Source organism: Arachis ipaensis, chromosome B7 (assembly GCF_059453495.1).
Source record: "Arachis ipaensis isolate K30076 ecotype BB chromosome B7, ASM5945349v1, whole genome shotgun sequence".
Classification (NCBI taxonomy): domain Eukaryota; kingdom Viridiplantae; phylum Streptophyta; class Magnoliopsida; order Fabales; family Fabaceae; genus Arachis; species Arachis ipaensis.
In genome coordinates this window covers 126,195,402-126,213,324 of record NC_142442.1, presented here as the reverse complement: position 1 = coordinate 126,213,324, position 17,923 = coordinate 126,195,402, and the positions used below count along the sequence as shown (strand labels likewise).

The 17,923-nt window shown below is 37.1% G+C and overlaps 1 non-coding gene across 1 annotated transcript; it reads right to left on the bottom strand.

Moving 5' to 3' along the window:
- Positions 1–15,496: 15,496 nt before the first annotated feature.
- LOC148554045 (small nucleolar RNA R71) lies at positions 15,497–15,603 on the bottom strand. Its single transcript, XR_015893153.1, has one exon. It is a non-coding gene; the product is annotated as a small nucleolar RNA R71 (small nucleolar RNA).
- Positions 15,604–17,923: the final 2,320 nt, after the last annotated feature.

Below are 17,923 nucleotides of genomic sequence, written 5' to 3'. Positions count from 1 at the left end.
TGAATTCAGCTAACTGCTTTGTTAGAAAATCCAATTGCTGATTGAATTCAGCAACTTGCTCTGCAGGATTGAGTTCAGCAGTTACTGTTTTAGCCTCTTCTTTCATGGAAGGGTCACTGCTTAGGTGCAGATGCTGATTTCTAGCAACTGTATCAATGAGCTCTTGAGCTTCTTCAATTGTCTTTCTCATGTGGATAGATCCACCAGCTGAGTAATCCAGAGAGATCTGAGCTCTTTCTGTAAGCCCATAATAGAAGATGTCTAACTGAACCCACTCTGAAAACATTTCAGAGGGGCATTTTCGTAGCATCTCTCTGTATCTCTCCCAGACATCATAAAGAGATTCATTATCTCCTTGTTTAAAGCCTTGGATGTCCAGCCTTAGCTGTGTCATCCGTTTTGGAGGAAAGTATTGATTCAGGAATTTTTCTGTCAGCTGTTTCCATGTCCTTAGGCTAGCCTTAGGTTGGTTATTTAACCATCTCTTGGCTTGGTCTTTTACAGCAAATGGAAACAGTAATAGCCTGTAGACATCCTGATCTACCTCCTTATCATGTACTGTGTCAGCAATTTGTAAAAACTGTGCCAGAAACTCTGTAGGTTCTTCCTGTGGAAGACCGGAATACTGGCAATTTTGCTGCACCATGATAATGAGCTGAGGATTCAGCTCAAAGCTACTGACTCCAATGGAGGGTATGCAGATACTGCTCCCATATGAAGCAGTAGAGGGGTTAGCATATGACCCCAGAGTCCACCTGGACTGTTCATTTCCGCTTAGGTCCATGATGGAGAAAGGGAGATGATGTAAAATAGAAGAAACATATTTTTATTTATTTAATTAATTTATTTTATTTTCGAAATAAATAAATTAAAATAAAATAAATAAAAATGGGTGAAGAATTTCGAAAAAATGAGGAGAGAGAAAGTGGTTAGGAAGTTTTGAAAAAGATATGAATTTAAAAAAAAAATCTGAATTTTTAAAAATAATTTTCGAAAATTTGTTTTAAAATAGAGGGGGAAGATATTTTTGAATTTAAGGAGGAGAGAGAAAAACAATAAAATAGCACAAGATTTAAAATTTTTAGATCTAATGCTCCTTGTTTTCGAAAATTTTGGAGAAAAAAACACCAAGGAACACCAAACATAAAAATTTTAAGATCAAGACACAAGGAAAAACTCAAGAACACTTTGAAGATTCACAAGAACACAAAAACATGAATAAGGAACACCAAACTTAAAATTTTTAAAAAACCAAAATAAAATTTTCGAAAACCACAGAAAAATTAACAAGAAAACACCAAACTTAAAGTTTGGCACAAGATTTAATCAAGGAAAAATTATTTTTGAAAAAGATCTTTAATAGAACTGGTGCCCAATCATCAAGAACATAAACCAACACTCTAGCCAATTGGGCAATAAATGTAACACTTGTTTTGAAGAAGGATATATTTTTTTTGAAAACTAATATTTTGAAAAGGCATAAGAAAAACAAGAAAAGAAACAGAACAAGAAAAATTAAAGATCAAACAAGAAAAATAATATTTTTGAAAAATTTTTGAAAAATTTTTGAAAAGAAAATAAAAGACTCTGACCCAAAAGACAAAAATTTCCTAATCTAAGCAACAAGATTCACCGTCAGTTATTCAAACTCAAACAGTCCCCGGCAACGGCGCCAAAAACTTGGTGCACGAAATTGGAAATCACAATTCTTCACAAATTCGTACCACTAACCAGCAAGTGCACTGGGTCGTCCAAGTAATACCTTACGTGAGTAAGGGTCGATCCCACGGAGATTGTTGACTTGAAGCAAGCTATGGTTATCTTGTAACTCTCAGTCAGGAAAACAATAAAACAATTCACTTATCAAATTTGATTGCAAGGGATAACAGAGCATGAAATAAATACTTGTTATGCAGTAATGGAGAATGTGTTGGAGTTTTGGAGATGCTTTGTCTTCTGAATCTCTGCTTTCCTCTGTCTTCTTGTTCACGCACGCACGTCCTCGTATGGCAAGCTGTGTGTTGGTGGATCACCGTTGTCAATGGCTACCATCCATCCTTCCAGTGAAAATGGTCCAGGTGCGCTGTCACCGCACGGCTAATCATCTGTAGGTTCTCGATCATACCGGAATATGATTCGCTATCCTTTTGCGTCTGTCACTATGCCCAGCACTCACGAGTTTGAAGCTCGTCACAGTCATCCAATCCTAGAATCCTACTATGAATACCACAGACCAGGTTTAGATTTTCCAGATTCTCAAGGATGCAGCCAATGGATTCTAGCTTATACCACGGAGATTCCGATTAAGGAATCTAAGAGATACTCATTCAATCTAATGTAGAACGGAGGTGGTTGTCAGGTACACGTTCATAGGTTGAGAATGGTGATGAGTGTCACGGATCATCACATTCATCATGAATAGGCGCGAATGAACATCTTAGATAGGAACAAGCGTGATTGAATAGAAAACAGAAATACTTGCATTAATTTATCAGGACACAGCAGAGCTCCTCACCCCCAACAATGGAGTTTAGAGACTCATGCCGTCAGAGATTACAAAGTTCAGATCTAAAATGTCATGAGATACAAAATAAATCTCTAAAAGTTGTTTAAATATTAAACTAGTAACCTAGGTTTACAAGAAATAAGTAAACTATGATAGATGGTGTAGAAATCTACTTCTGGGGCCCACTTGGTGTGTGCTGGGACTGAGATTAAAGCTTCTCACGTGCATAGGGCTGTTTTGGGCGTTCAACGCCAGCTTTGGATCCTTTTCTAGCGTTGAACTCCAACTTATAACTTGTTTCTGGCGCTGGACGCCAGACTACAGCATGGAACTGGCGTTGAACGCCAGTTTCAGTCGTCTATCCTTGAACAAAGTATGGACTATTATATATTGCTGGAAAGTCCTAGATGTCTACTTTCCAACGCAATTGGAAGCACGCCATTTGGACTCCTGTAGCTCCAGAAATTCCTTTTTGAGTGCAGAGAGGTCAGAATCCAACAGCATCAGCAATCCTTTTTCAGCCTGAATCAGATTTTTGCTCAGCTCCCTCAATTTCAGCCAGAAAATACCTGAAATTACAGAAAAATACACAAACTCATAGTAAAGTCCAGAAATATAAATTTTTCCTAGGAACTAATGAAAATAAACTAAAAACCAACTAAAACATACTAAAAATTATATGAAATTATCCCCAAAAAACGTATAAAATATCCGCTCATCAGTTATTTGCAACCATTTCAATGAGTTCCTGGGCTTCTTCAGGCGTCTTCTTCAGATGAAGAGATCCACCAGCAGAGTTGTCTAATGACATCTTGGACAGTTCAGACAGACCATCATAGAATATGCATATGATGCTCCATTCAGAAAGCATGCCAGAAGGACACCTTCTTATCAATTGCTTGTATCTTTCCCAAGCTTCATAGAGGGATTTGCCTTCCTTCTGTCTGAAGGTCTGGACTTCCACTCTAAGCTTACTCAATTTTTGAGGTGGAAAGAACTTTGCCAAGAAGGCATTGACCAGCTTTTCCCAAGAGTTCAGGCTTTCTTTAGGTTGTGAGTCCAACCATGTCCTAGCTCTGTCTCTAACAGCAAAAGGGAAGAGCATAAGTCTATAGACCTCAGGGTGAACCCCATGGGTCTTAACAGTGTCACAGATTTGCAAGAATTCAGCTAAAAACTGATGAGGATCTTCCAATGGAAGTCCATGATACTTGTAATTCTGCTGCATTAAAGAAACTAATTGAGGCTTAAGCTCAAAGTTGTTTGCTCCAATTGCAGGAATTGAGATGCTCCTTCCACAGAAGTCAAAAGAAGGTGCAATGAAGTCCCCAAGCATCTTCCTTGCATTGTTGACATTGTTGTTATTTTCGGCCGCCATGTCTTCTTCTCTTTTGAAAATTTTTGTTAGGTCCTCTCCAGAGAGTTGTGCTTTATCTTCTCTTAGCTTTCTCTTTAAGGTCCTTTCAGGTTCAGGATCAGCTTCAACAAGAATGCCTTTGTCCTTGTTCCTGCTCATATGAAAGAGAAGAGAACAAGAAAGTATGGAATCCTCTATGTCATAGTATAGAGATTCCTTGCGGTGTCAGAGGAAAAGAAGAATAGAAGGATGATGTAGAGAGGAGAATTCGAACTTATAGAGAGGGAGTGAGTCCGAATTGCTAAAAGAGGGGGAGTGTTAATCCTTAAATAGAAAAAGGTGAGGAGGGAGAAGAATTTTTGAAAACAAATTTTTAAATAAAACTAAAATTTTAAAATAATTAAAAAGAATTTTGAAAAAGTGGTTGATGGTTTTTCGAAAATCAAAAGTGAGAAAGTGGTTAGGTGAGTTTGAAAAAGATATGATTGAAATAGAAAACTTTTAAAATCAAACAAAAAGTCAAGTAGTTAATTTGAAAAGATTTTGAAATCAGTAATTAAGAAGATATGATTGAAAAATATTTTTGAAAACAAATTTTTAAATAAAACTAAAATTTTAAAATAATTAAAAAGAATTTTGAAAAAGTGGTTGATGGTTTTTCGAAAATCAAAAGTGAGAAAGTGGTTAGGTGAGTTTGAAAAAGATATGATTGAAATAGAAAACTTTTAAAATCAAACAAAAAGTCAAGTAGTTAATTTGAAAAGATTTTGAAATCAGTAATTAAGAAGATATGATTGAAAAATATTTTGAAAAAGATGTGGTTGAGAAGATATGATTAAGAAGATATGATTGAAAAACAAATTAAGAAGATTTGATTTTGAAAATTGAAGTTGATTACTTGACTAACAAGAAACCAAAAGATATGATTTTAAAATTTTAAGTTTGAACCTTTCTTAATAGGCAAGTAACAACTTGAGATTTTTGTATCAATCATATTAAATGTTAGCATTAATTTTGAAAAATGTGAAATAAAAATAAGAAAAAGATTTTGAAAATCAATTTGGAATTTTCAAAAATATTAAAAAGAAAATTAAAAAAGGTTTGATTTTTGAAAAAGATATGATTTGAAAAAGATTTGAATTAAAAACTAACTTGCCTCCTTTGTGTTGTCCTGGCGTTAAACGCCCAGAATGGTATCCATTCTGGCGTTTAACGCCCAAAATACTACCCTTTTGGACGTTTAAAGCCCAGCCAGGTACCCTGGCTGGCGTTTAAACGCTAGTTTTCCTTCCTTACTGGGCGTTTTGAACGCCCAACTTTTTCTCTGTAATTCCTCTGCTGTATGTTCTGAATCTTCAATTCTCTGTATTATTAACTTAAAATGACATAATTTTGAAATTTTTTTTTTAAATTTTTAATGATGAAAAACAATAAAATGAAACTAATCATGGAAAACTAAGATCAGATAAGCAATGCATGCAAGACACCAAACATAGAAATTTTTATATTAGAGACACTAACAAATTGAGAATGCACATGAGAAACAACAAAAGACACAAAACAAGAGAATTTAAAGATCAGACCCAAGAAAATCATCAAGAACAACTTGAAGATCGATGAAAAACATAATGTATATATTCGAAAAATGCAAGAAAATTAAAAATATGCAAGACACCAAACTTAAAAATAGACACTAGACTAAAACAAAAAACACAAAATTTTTGGTTTTTATGATTTTATAAATTTTTTTTGTATTTTTTTCAAAAATTATTTGGAAAAAGAAAATAAGGAATTCAAAATTCTTAATGAGAATTCCAGAATCATGCAATGTTAGTCTAAGACCCCGGTCCAGGAATTAGACATGGCTTACTAGCCAGCCAAGCTTTCAGTGAAAGCTTTGGTCCAAAACACTAGACATGGCCAATGGGCAGCCAAGCTTTAGCAGATCATTACATTCAATAGCAAGATTGATAGAAATCAACAAGCTCTTGTGATGATAAGTTGAAATCTCGGTCCAAAAGATTAGACATGGCGTCACAACCAGCTAGACTTCAACAGATCATCATGAAACTCTAGAATTCATTCTAAAACTTCTGAAAAAAATTATTCGAAAATAAAATAAAAAAATAAAAGCTTAAAATAAGTAAATTACCTAATCTGAGCAACAAGATGAACCGTCAGTTGTCCAAACTCGAACAATCCCCGGCAACGGCGCCAAAATCTTGGTACACGACTCCGTGCAGCTGACCAGCAAGTGCACTGGGTCGTCCAAGTAATACCTTACGTGAGTAAGGGTCGATGCCACGGAGATTGTCGGCTTGAAGTAAGCTATGGTCATCTTGTGAATCTCAGTCAGGCGGATTCAAATGGTTATAGGATTTTGATAATTAAAATATAATTAAAACAGAAAATAAGATAGAAATACTTATGTAATTCATTGGTGGGATTTCAGATAAGCGTATGAAGATGCTTTATTCCTTCTAAACCTCTGCTTTTCTATTGCCTTCATCCAATCATTCATACTCCTTTCCATGGCAAGCTGTATGTTGGGGGATCACCGTTGTCAATGGCTACCGTCCGTCCTCTCGGTGAAAATGGTCCAAATGCGCTGTCACCACACAGCTAATCATCTGTCCGTTCTCACTCATGTTGGAATAGGATCCATTGATCCTTTTGTGTCTGTCACTACGTCCAACACTCGCGAGTTTGAAGCTCGTCACAGTCATCCCATCCTAGATCCTACTCGGAATACCACAGACAAGGTTTTAACTTTCTGGATCTCAAGAATGCTGCCAATTGATTCTAGCTTATACCACGAAGACTCTGATCTCGAGGCTAAGAGATATGCATTCAAGCTCATTTTCATGTAGAACGGAAGTGGTTGTCAGACACACGTTCATAGGTGAGAATGGTGATGAGTGTCACATAATCATCACATTCATCATGTTCTTGTGTGCAAATGAATATCTTAGAACAAGAATAAGCTTGAATTGGATAGAAAAACAGTAGTAATTGCATTAATTCATGAAGAACAGCAGGACTCCAAACCTTGATCTATAGGGTGTAGAAACTCCACCGTTGAAAATACATAAGTGAAAATAGGGTAGACATGGCCGAGTGGCCAGCCTCCCATGGAGGTCTCAGAACGTAAAAGTTACATAATGTGTTCCAGAGATCCTGAGATGAAAATACAATAGTAAAAGGTCCTATTTATAATGAACTAGTAACCTAGGATTTACAAAAATGAGTAAATGATGTAGAAATCCACTTTTGGGGCCCACTTGGTGTGTGCTTGGGCTGTTCCTGGAGTTAAACGCCAGCTTTTGTGCCAGTTTGGGCGTTTAACTCCAATTCTGGTGCCAGTTTGGGCGTTTTACGCCAGAAATTTTAGGCTGACTTTGAACGCCGGTTTGGGCCATCAAATCTCGGGCAAAGTATGGACTATTATATATTTCTGGAAAGTCCAGGATGTCTAATTTCGAACGCAATTAAGATCGCGCCAATTAGGCTTTTGTAGCTCCAGAAAATCTACTTCGAGTGTAGAGAGGTCAGAATTCAACAGCATCTGCAGTCCTTTTTCAGCCTCTGAATAAGATTTTTGCTCAGGTCCCTCAATTTCAGCCAGAAAATACTTGAAATCATAGAAAAACACACAAACTCATAGTAAAGTCCAAAAATGTGATTTTTATTTAAAAACTAATAAAAATATGTTGAAAAGTAGCTAAATCATACTAAAAACTACCTAAAATTGGTGCCAAAAAGCGTATAAATTATCCGCTCATCGACTGCGTTATCGAGCTTGCCTCAAAAAAGGTTCTAGCTTAAAGATGACATAATAATAATAAAGATTGAGACACTTGATGATATATCAGAGGTTCTCCCCTTACTAATCTTTCGGAGAAATCTGTACTTTCAGAAAAGATCTCGCGTACTCGAAAACCGGGATTGTTACTGAGAATAGTCTTCACAAGAAGTTCAGTCATACCACACACTGTGAGCTGGATCCTATCTTTGGAGCATGTTGAATTAATTCATGAGAAAACAAGAAGGAAGTTTACAATGAGGAGTAAAGATATGAGCCCCTATGAACCTCCGTAAAGGAGCAGTCCGTCAGCTAATGACGGTAAAGATTTACTTTCTTTTGTTCTATTTCAGTTATTTTATTTTGATTTCATATAATTTTTTTCATAATGATTTTTATAGTTTTCCTCATTTTTCTAATATTTGTGATCATGTATAGCACTCAGAATAAGAAAAGGGATGCGTAGAAGGAAAATAGCACACTGGTGCACGAATTGTGAATCACACTTTTCACAACTCGTACCACTAACCAGCAAGTGCACTGGGTCGTCCAAGTAATACCTTACGTGAGTAAGGGTCGAATCCCACGGAGATTGTTGGTTTGAAGCAATCTATGGTTATCTTGCAATTCTTAGTCAGGAAATCAATTATATTTATTAGTTGAATTGCGAATAAACAAGAGAGCATGGATTAAAGGTTACTTGTTATGCAGTAATGGAGAATATGTTGGAGTTTTGGAGATGCTTTGTCTTCTGAATCTCTGCTTTCCTCTATCTTTTGATTCACGCATGCACGTCCTCCTATGGCAAGCTGTGTGTTGGTGGATCACCGTTGTCAATGGCTACCATCCACCCTTCCAGTGAAAAGGGTCCAGGTGCACTGTCACCGCACGGCTAATCATCTGCAGGTTCTAAGTCGTACCGGAATAGGATTTACTATCCTTTTGCGTCTGTCACTACGCACAACACTCGCGAGTTTGAAGTTCGTCACAGCCATCCAATCCCAGAATCCTACTCGGAATACCACAGACAAGGTTTAGACTTTCCGGATTCTCATGAATGCCGCCATCAATCTAGCTTATACCACGAAGATTCCGATTAAGAGATCTAAGAGATATTCATTCATTCTATAGTGGAACGTAAGTGGTTGTCAGGCACGCGTTCGTGGAGGAATGATGATGATTGTCACGTTCATCACATTCATATTAAAGTGCAAATGAATATCTTAGATAGGAACACGCATGTTTGAATGGAAAACAGAAATACTTGCATTAATTCATCGAGACACAGCAGAGCTCCTCACCCCCAACAATGGAGTTTAGAGACTCATGCCGTTAAAAGGTACAAAGTTCAGATCTAAAATGTCATGAGATCCAAAATAAATCTCTAAAAGTTGTTTAAATACTAAACTGGTAACCTAGGTTTACAGAAAATGAGTAGACTATGACAGATAGTGCAGAAATCCACTTCTGGGGCCCACTTGGTGTGTGCTGGGGCTGAGACTAAAGCTTCTCACGTGCCTGGGCTGTTTTGGGTGTTCAACGCCAGGTTGTAACCTGTTTCTGGCGTTGAACTCCACTTTGTAACTTGTTTCTGGCGCTGGACGCCAGACAGCAGCCTAGAACTGGCGTTGAACGCCAGTTTACGTCGTCTATCCTTGAGCAAAGTATGGACTATTATATATTGCTAGAAAGCCCTGGATGTCTACGTTCCAACGCAATTGAAAGTGCGCCATTTGGACTCCTGTAGCTCCAGAAATCCTATTTTGAGTGTAGAGAGGTCAGAATCTAACAGCATCAGCATTCCTTTTTCAGCCTGAATCAGATTTTTGCTTAGCTCCCTCAATTTCAGCCAGAAAATACCTGAAATTATAGAAAAATACACAAACTCATAGTAAAGTCCAGAAATATGAATTTTTCCTAGAAACTAATGAGAATAAACTAAAAACTAACTAAAATATACTAAAATCTATATGAAATTAACCCCAAAAAGCGTATAAAATATCCGCTCATCACCACACCAAACTTGAACTGTTGCTTGTCCTCAAGCAACTAGACAAATAAAATAGAAGACTAATAAGTCAAGAAACAATAATATCTCAGAGTTTTAGAGTGAAGCTCAGATTTTAATTAGATGAGCGGGACTAGTAGCTTTTTGCTTCCGAACAGTTTTGGCATCTCACTTTATCCATTGAAGCTCAGAGTGATTGGCATCTATAGGAACTTAGAATTCAGATAGTGTTATTGATTCTCCTATTTCAGTATGATGATTCTTGAACACAGCTACTTTATGAGTCTTGGCCGTGGCCCTAAGCTCTTTGTTTTCCAGTATTACCACCAGATACATAAATGCCACAGACACATAATTGGGTGAACCCATTTAGATTGTGACTCAGCTTTGCTAAAGTCCCCAATTAGAGGTGTCCATGGTTCTTAAGCACACTCTTCTTTTTGCTTTGGACCTTGACTTTAATCGCTCAGTCTCAAGTTTTCACTTGACACCTTCACGCCACAAGCACATGGCTAGGGACAGCTTGGTTTAGCCGCTTAGGCCAGGATTTTATTCCTTTAGGCCCTCCTATCCACTGATGCTCAAAGCCTTGGGATCCATTTTATTTACCCTTGCCTTTTGGTTTTAAGAGATTTTGGCTTTTTCTTCTTGCTTTTCTTTTTCTCTTTTTTTTTTCTGCAAGCTTTGTTCTTTGCTGCTTTTTCTTGTTTCAAGAATCATTTTTGTGATTTTTCAGATTATCAATAACATGTCTCATGTTCATCATTCTTTCAAGAGCCAACATATTTAACAGTCTTAAACAACAAATTCAAAAGACATATGCACTGTTCAAGCATTCATTCAGAAGACAGAAAGCATTGCCACCACATGTTACTAATTATAATTTTTCTTATTAAAAACTCGAATTTTATTGCCTCTTATTCAAAAGATCTACTATTTTATTCATGTTTGCTGATGATGAGAAAAATAGACTATAACTTAATTGGAGATAAAATCAAAATAGACACTAATTACTACTATATGACTCCTAAGGTAAACTCCTATAACGACAACTATCACAGAGTTAAAGCAGAAATTGGAATTTAACAACCTTTGTTATGGGAAGTGGATGTTCCTCGGATCTGTGGGGTGCTTGGTCCTTCAAGAGATAACTTCTGGCGCTTCAATTCCCTCAAGTCACGCCCTTGCTCCTCTTGTTCTTTAATCAAATAGCAAAGAATTTGACTTTGTTCCTTCTGTTCTTTTATTATCTGTTCCACAGCTTCTTGCATCTTGGTAATGGATGTTTCAAGATACTCCCAGTATTCAGATTGAGGGATTTCTGGGAGAAATTCCTGTGCTTTCTTCTTGATGAGATCATCCTGTGCTTGTTGTTTTCCATTGATGCTTTAGTGATTGGTTTCTCAACTGAGATATACTCAGTTATTCCCATCCTTACTCCAGCGTCCTTGCAGAGCATAGAAATCAAGCTTGGATAAGCCAACCTAGCATCTTTGGAATTTTTATTTGCAATTTTGTAGAATTCAGTTGAAATCAGTTGATGAACTTCCACTTCTTTTCCCATCATGATGCAATGGATCATCACTGCTCTTCTAATAGTGACTTCAGAACGGTTGCTGGTGGGCAGCAGAGAAAGCCCAATGAAATTCAGCCAGCCTCTTACTACTGGTTTGAGATCTTCTCTTTTGAGTTGATTAGGAACATGATGAGCGGATAATTTATACGCTTTTTGGCATTGTTTTTAGTATGTTTTTAGTAGGATCTAGTTACTTTTAGCGATGTTTTCATTAGTTTTTATGTTAAATTCACATTTCTGGACTTTACTATGAGTTTGTGTGTTTTTCTGTGATTTCAGGTATTTTCTGGCTGAAATTGAGGGACTTGAGCAGAAATCAGATTCAGAGGTTGAAGAAGGATTGCTGATGCTGTTGAATTCTGACCTCCCTGCACTCAAAATGGATTTTCTAGAGCTACAGAACTTAAAATGGCGCGCTTCCAATTGCGTTGGAAAGTAGACATCTAGGGCTTTCCAGCAATATATAATAGTCCATACTTTGGCCAAGAATAGACGATTCAAACTGGCGTTCAACGCCAGCTCTCTGGCCAATTCTAGCGTCCAACACCAGAAAAGGATCCAAAAACAGAGTTGAACGCCAGAAATGGATCAAAACCTGGTGTTCAACTCCACAAATGGCCTCTGCACGTGTAACACTTAAAGCTCAGCCCAAGCACACACCAAGTGGGCCCCGAAAATGAATTTATGCATCAATTACTTACTCATGTAAACCCTAGTAGCTAGTTTATTATAAATAGGACCTTTTACTATTGTATTAGACATCTTTGAATCTTAGGAATCATCTTTGGACGCCTGGTTCTTAGATCAGAGGGGCTGGCCATTCGGCCATGCCTGGACCTTTCACTTATGTATTTTCAAACGGTAGAGTTTCTACACTCCATAGATTAAGGTGTGGAGCTCTGCTGTTCCTCAAAGATTAATGTAAAGTACTACTGTTTTCTATTTAATTCATCTTATTTCGCTTCCAAGATATTCATTCGCACTTCAACCTGAATGTGATGAACGTGACAATCATCATCATTCCCCATGAACGCGTGCCTAACAACCACTTCCGTTGTACCTTCGATTGAATGAGTATCTCTTAGATCTCTTAATCAGAATCTTCGTGGTGTAAGCTAGAATGATGGCGGCATTCAAGAGAATCCGGAAAGTCTAAACCTTATCTGTGGTATTCTGAGTAGGATTCAATGATAGAATGACTGTGACGAGCTTCAAACTTGCGATTGCTGGGCGTAGTGACAGAACGCAAAAGGATAGTAAATCCTATTCCAGCATGATCGAGAACCTCCAGATGATTAGCCATGCAGTGACAGCGCATCGGACCATTTTCACAAGGAGGATGGGATGTAAACCATTGGCAAGGGTGATGCCTCCAGACGATTAGCCGTGCCGTGACAGGGCATTTGGATCATTTTCCCGAGAGAAGACCGAAAGTAGCCATTGACAATGGTGATGCATTACATAAAGCCAGCCATGGAAAGGAGTAAGACTGATTGGATGAAGATAGCAGGAAAGCAGAGGTTCAGAGGAACGAAAGCATCTCTATTCGCTTATCTGAAATTCTCACCAGTGATTTACATAAGTATTTCTATCCCTATTTTATTAATTATTTTCGAAAACCATATTACTACTTTATATCCACCTGACTGAGATTTACAAGGTGACCATAGCTTGCTTCATACCAACAATCTCCGTGGGATTCGACCCTTACTCACGTAAGGTATTACTTGGACGACCCAGTGCACTTGCTGGTCAGTTACACGGAGTTGTGAACCGTGGTCTTGGCATCATGTTTTTGGCACCATTTCCAGGGAAAGAAAGAGCAATGAATTTTACATAATTAAAGTGTAATCACGATTCTGCGTACCAAGTTTTTGGCGCCGTTGCCGGGGATTGTTTGAGTTTGGACAACTGACGGTTCATCTTGTTGCTCAGATTAGGTAACTTTATTTTTGTTTTATTTTCAAAAATTTTTCAAAAATCTTTCAAAAAAAAATTTTTTTCTCCCTTGTTTTCGAAAAAAATTTTAAAATAAAAATGTTTTCAAAAAAATATATTTTTCTTCAGAATTTTTAAGAATGAATTCTAGTGTTTCATGAAGCATGGCTGGCTGTAAAGCCATGTCTAATACGACTGTAGGGCATGTTAGACGTGTCATGTCTGAGTACAGACTAAAGCTTGGCTGGCTATTAAGCCATGCCTGACCCTTTGATTGGAGCTTTAGATCATAAGATTCCTGGAATTCATATTAAAAATTTTGGAATCCTTATTTTTATTTTTCATTATGATTTTCGAAAAAAAATATATAAAATAAAAATCCAAAAAAATCATAAAATCATAAAAATCAAAAATATTTTTGTGTTTCTTGTTTGAGTCATGTTATAAGTTTGGTGTCAATTGCATATGCATCTTGCATTTTTCGAAAATATCATGCATTCATAGTGTTCTTCATGATCTTCAAGTTGTTCTTGGTAAGTCTTCTTGTTTGATCTTGATGTTTTCATGTTTTGTGTCTTTTCTTGTTTTTCATATGCATTTTTCGTTTATTAGAGTCTAAACATGAAAGATTTCTAAGTTTGGTGTCTTGCATGTTTTCTTTGCATATAAAAATTTTCAAAAATATATTCTTGGTGTTCATCTTGACATTCATAGTGTTCTTGGTGTTCATCTTGACATTCATAGCATTCTTGCATGCATTCATTGTTTTGATCTAAAAATTTCATGCATTGCATCATTTTTCTTGTTTTTCTCTCTCATCATAAAAATTCAAAAATCAAAAAAATATCTTCCCTTTTTCTCTCATCAAATTTGAAAATTTGAGTTGACTTTTTCAAAAATTTTTAAAAATCAAGTTGTTTCTTATGAGTCAAATCAAATTTTCAATTTGAAAATCTCATCTTTTTCAAAATCTTTTTCAAAAATCAAATCTTTTTCAAATTTCTTAGTTATTTTCGAAAATTTCAGAAATATTTTTCAAAAATCTTTTTCTTAATTTTACATCATATTTTTGAAAATAACATCACCAATTAATGTTTTGATTCAAAAATTTCAAGTTTGTTACTTACTTGTTAAGAAAGATTCAAACTTTGAGTTCTAGAATCATATCTTGTGATTTCTTGTGAATCAAGTCATTAATTGTGATTTTTAAAAATCAAATCTTTTTTAAAAAATAATTTTAATCACATCTTTTCAAAAATATCTTCTTATCTTATCTTTTTCAAAATTTGATTTCAAAATATCTCTTCTAACTTCTTATCTCCTTATCTTTTCAAAATTTATTTTCAAAATTTATTTCAACTAACTAACTAACTTTTTGTTTGTTTCTTATCTTTTTCAAAACTACCTAACTAACTCTCCCTCTCTAATTTTCAAAAATATCTTCCCCCTTTTTCAAAAATTCTTTTTAATTAACTAATTATTTTATTTTTTGATTTTAATTTTCGAAAAATCACTAACCTTTTTCAAAAATTATTTTCGAAAATCACTAACTCTTTTTCAAAAACTATTTTCGAAAATTCTCTCTCCCTTTCATCTCCTTCTTCTTATTTATTCATCTACTAGCATCTCTTTCTCACCCATAAAAAATTCGAGCTCTCTCTCTCTCTCTCTGAGTTCAGATTTTTTCTCTTCTTCTTTTCTTCTACTAACAATAAGGAACCTCTTTACTGTGACATAGAGGATTCCTCTTCTTTTCTTCTTCTCTTCTCTTTCTCATGAGCAGACACAAAGAAAAAGGCATTCTTGTTAAAGCTGATCCAGAACCTGAAAGGACTCTGAAGAGGAAATTAAGGGAAGCTAAATTACAACAATCCAGAGACAACTTGATTAAAAATTTCGAACAAGTAAAGGAGATGGCAGCCGAACCCAACAACAATGCAAGGAGAATGCTTGGTGACTTTACTGCACCGAATTCCAATTTACATGGAAGAAGCATCTCCATTCCTGCCATTGGAGCAAGCAACTTTGAGCTGAAACCTCAATTAGTTTCTCTGATGCAGCAGAACTGCAAGTTTCATGGACTTTCATCTGAAGATCCTTTTCAATTCTTAATTGAATTCTTGCAGATCTGTGATACTATTAAGACTAATGGAGTAGATCCTGAAGTCTACAGGCTCATGCTTTTCCCATTTGCTGTAAGAGACAGAGCTAGACTCTGGTTGGATTCTCAATCTAAGGATAGCCTGAACTCATGGGATAAGCTGGTCAAGTCTTTCTTAGCCAAGTTCTTTCCTCCTCAAAAGCTTAGTAAGATTAGAGTGGACGTTCAGACCTTCAGACAGAAAGAAGGTGAATCCCTCTATGAAGCTTGGGAGAGATACAAAGGACTGACCAAAAAGTGTCCTACTGACATGCTTTCAGAATGGACCATCCTGGATATCTTCTATGATGGTCTGTCTGACTTAGCTAAAATATCATTGGATACTTCTGCAGGTGGATCCATACACCTAAAGAAAACGCCTGCAGAAGCTCAAGAACTCATTGACATGGTTGCTAATAACCAGTTCATGTACACTTCTGAGAGGAATCCTGTGAGTAATGGGACGCCTATGAAGAAGGGAGTTCTTGAAATTGATACTCTGAATGCCATACTAGCTCAAAATAAAATATTGACTCAGCAAGTCAATATGATTTCTCAGAGTCTGAATGGAATGCAAGCTGCATCCAATAGTACTCAAGAGGCATCTTCTGAAGAAGAAGCTTATGATCCTGAGAACGCTGCAATAGCAGAGGTGAATTACTTAGGTGAACCTTAAGGAAACACCTATAACTCATCATGGAGAAATCATCCAAATTTCTCATGGAAGGATCAAAAGCCTCAACAAGGCTTTAATAATGGTGGAAGAAACAGGTTTAACAATGGTAAACCTTTTCCATCATCCACTCAGCAACAGACAGAGAACTCTGAACAAAATACCTCTAATTTAGCAAACTTAGTCTCTGATCTATCTAAGGCCACTGTAAGTTTCATGAATGAAACAAGGTCTTCCATTAGAAATTTGGAAGTACAAGTGGGCCAGCTGAGTAAAAGGATCACTGAAATCCCTCATAGTACTCTCCCAAGCAATACAGAAGAGAATCCAAAAGGAGAGTGCAAGGCCATTGACATAAGCACCATGGCCGAACCTGTAAGGGAAGGAGAGGATGTGAATCCCAAGGAGGAAGACCTCCTGGGACGTCCAGTGATCAATAAGGAGCTTCCCTCTGAGGAACCAAAGGAATCTGAGGCTCATCTAGAGACCATAGAGATTCCATTGAACCTCCTTATGCCATTCATGAGCTCTGATGAGTATTCCTCTTCTGAAGAGAATGAGGATGTTACTGAAGAGCAAACTGCCAAGTTTCTTGGTGCAATCATGAAGCTGAATACCAAATTATTTGGTATTGAAACTTGGGAAGATGAACCTCCCTTGTTCACCAATGAACTAAGTGATCTGGATCAACTGACATTGCCTCAGAAGAGACAGGATCCTGGAAAGTTCATTATACCTTGTACCATGGGCACCATGATCTTTAAGGCTCTGTGTGACCTTGGTTCAGGGATAAACCTCATGCCCCTCTCTATAATGGAGAAACTGGGAATCTATGAGGTGCAAGCTGCTAAAATCTCCTTAGAGATGGCAGACAACTCAAGAAAACAGGCTTATGGACAAGTAGAGGATGTATTAGTAAAGGTTGAGGGCCTTTACATCCCTACTGATTTCATAGTCTTAGATACTGGAAAGGAAAAGGATGAATCCATCATCCTAGGAAGACCTTTCCTAGCCACAGCAAGAGCTGTGATTGATGTGGATAAAGGAGAATTGATCCTTCAATTGAATGAGGACAACCTTGTGTTTACAACTCAAGGATCTCTCTCTGCATCCATGGAGAGGAAGCATAAAAAGCTTCTCTCAAAGCAGAGTCAACCAAAGCCCCCACAGTCAAACTCTAAGTTTGGTGTTGGGAGGCCATAACCAAACTCTAAGTTTGGTGTTGAACTTCCATATCCAAACTTTAAGTTTGGTGTTAGGGAGTCTCAACAAAGCTCTGGACATCTGTGAGGCTCCATGAGAGCCCACTGTCAAGCTATTGACATTAAAGAAGCGCTTGTTGGGAGGCAACCCAATGTTTATTTATCTAACTATATTTTTCTTAGTTATATGTCTTTATAGGTTCATGATCATGTGGAGTCATAAAATAAACAAAAAAATTAAAAACAGAATAAAAAAAACAGCAGAAGAAAAATCACACCCTGGAGGAAGCATCTGCCTGGCGTTCAACGCCAGAACAGAGCATGGTTCTGGCGCTGAACGCCCAAAATGGGCAGGAACTGGTGCTGAATGTCCAGAATAAGCATGGTTCTGGCGTTCAACACCAGAAATGGCTAACAATTGGGCGTTGAACGCCCAAAATGGGCACCAACCTGGCGCTGAACGCCCAGAGTTGTGTGCAAAGGCATTTTTACATGCCTAATAGGTGCAGGGATGTAAATCCTTGAACACCTCAGGATCTGTGGACCCCACAGGATCCACTCAGGATCTGTGGATCCCACAGGATCAACTCAGGATCTGTGGACCCCACAGGATCCCCACCTACCTCCACTCACTTCTTCTCACTCCTCTTTCACACAACCCCATAAACACTCTTCCCCAAAATCCTTCACCAATCACCTCAATCTCTCTTCCCCATCACCT